Source organism: Zonotrichia leucophrys, chromosome 1, assembly GCF_028769735.1.
Source record: "Zonotrichia leucophrys gambelii isolate GWCS_2022_RI chromosome 1, RI_Zleu_2.0, whole genome shotgun sequence".
NCBI lineage: Eukaryota > Metazoa > Chordata > Aves > Passeriformes > Passerellidae > Zonotrichia > Zonotrichia leucophrys.
The window spans coordinates 109,548,317-109,550,639 of NC_088169.1; positions in this window are offsets into that span (position 1 = coordinate 109,548,317).

A 2,323-nucleotide genomic window follows, 5' to 3' on the forward strand; every position below is an offset into this window, starting at 1 on the left:
TGACTCCAGTCCCCCTCAACCAACCAATCCACTCTTTTATAACACCTGTGGCCCATTAAATACAGGCCTGATCCCAATCTTTAACAATTAACCCAGCTGCAACTCTTTAGGGAGGAAGATTACTTTCTATACTACCTTTATTTACTTACATTCTATCCCGCTACACCTAACTGCAATGAAAACAGTCAAGAGAAGCAGCTTTTGAGAGAAGCATCTCAGGCATTGGACAAGGTAATATGTAAAGATCTCTTTCAAAGCAAACACAGATCTATGATTCTATGAACTTCATTGACTGCACACTCGGGTGTCCATACTGTACATAGGATTACTAATTACTGCTGGAATTCAGCACTCTGTACCTCAAAGCACCAGTATCAATCTCAGATAGCCTAAGATTCCTCCAGTATTTTGTTTTTTTCAGATGCTTTTTGGGGAAGACAAACATATTCCCTCACTTTTGAGGTCAGTTATACAAATTATAATGCTACTTCTCCAGGGCAAGAACAATAGAGTTGTGAGTAGATTTCAACCTGGACTCAACTAATTCTGACAGAAAATAAACACTTTTTTCTTGTATTAAAAAACCCCCAGCTAGTCTCAGACATACGAACCTGCTCCTGCAATAGGTGACTGAGCTGCTGAATTTAGGTTCCTTGTTATCTATTCTTCCAGGATATTATGTCTGTCTTTGCTTGCCCTTATGATAACATGTCAGATGCAAGGTTTTTGAAGGATGTCATGCTGATTTAGTGCAACCATAATGCATCCTCTTGCTAGACATCCTCTAATGAGAGTTAATTATAATCTGTCCGATAAATACGAAAATTTATTCTTGATCTGTAAAGTCACAAATTAAAAGTAAGAGTGGAATCAGTTGAGAGAGATGCAGTCATCCAGTCCATCAGAGCAAACTTCATAAGGATGGCATGAAAATATTTGTCTGTCAATGCCAACAGGAAAACACTTTCATTGACAAGAGAAACATGGAGCGCCGAGGTCTTGAGACAGCTGCCATCCACCATTAGCAGCAGAAAGGGAGGTAAAAGGGAAAAGGTTTTTGAAAAGACAAGTTAGAATGGCAAAAAAAAACTTTAGTTGGAGAAATTATGGCATGTTGAATGTGCATCACAGATCTTTTGATTGCAGTCACAAAACAGGCCCCATGAAGAATCTGTCTGGGTACATCCGTGTTTATTAAAAGTTGCCATCCCAAAGCTGTGACATCCTGATGTACTTAGAATTAACTCAGGAATCTCTTCCCGCAAATCTGTTTTTTTTATAATTGATTCAAATTCAGGATAAAGCCTGTCTATCTGAATAACAGGGATCCAGGACTCAGATCTCACTCCTACACCAACAGTGCATTCCACCCCACAGTTTGTATCAGGAGAACACATAATGAAGAAAACACCAATTTTCAGTATTAATTTCCAAAGACAACATTCAGAAAAGGCCAGAAGCATTCTGTGGGTTTTATTACATGTAGAATTTAAAGATAATTGTTGCCACTTACAGATGGGATTTAAATGTTAACAGCTGTGCATAGCCAGTTCAGATTGTGTGCATTTTCTCTAAGAACCTATATAATTGTTCACACTTTTTGTTTAGTGTTATTAAAGAAGACTGGATGGCTTGAGTAATGACAATAAATACAAACTGCAGGTCACAAAATCAGATGGTTGTAAAAATGATACATAAATGGGAATTGAGACACATGAGCATCTGTGAGAAATTATTCCGACTTAAATATGCACAATAAAACTGTCTCTGGTTAAGTTCCAGGCTGGCAGGATGAAAAAAGATATTAACAGCCAGGAGACTTGCCACATTTTCAAACCTTTGCAGTCCCTGATGCTGGAAGGGCAAATGGAAACTTTGCAGCAGATACAGGACTAGAATTTTCAGTGGGTCTTTTCACTCTCCTGAGTAGCTGAACATGTCTTTACTGCAGAGCCTGTAACTAGCACAATGTGCAGGGTTAAAGCATCTGTGCATGTATATACACATAGAATATATTTAAAATAAAATCTACAGTTCTTTATAGTCATCCTTAGCACGTGCATAATGAGAGATGCAGTGCTGACAACTTAAAAAGTGCTTTTAAAATCCTTTTTGCCATTCATGCAAATAATTAGGTTTTCTCTTGGATCTATTTTTGAGGCTTTCCCCTTTTCTTTAAAGAATGGATGATTCAGATTCAAAAGAGGGCACAAAATTGTGTTTTTTACTAAAATAGAGATTTACACTACATGCATACCTTGAGTAAGCTTGAAAACACAGATATTGAAGCTAAATAGAAATGATCTTTGACTGGCTGCAAGTT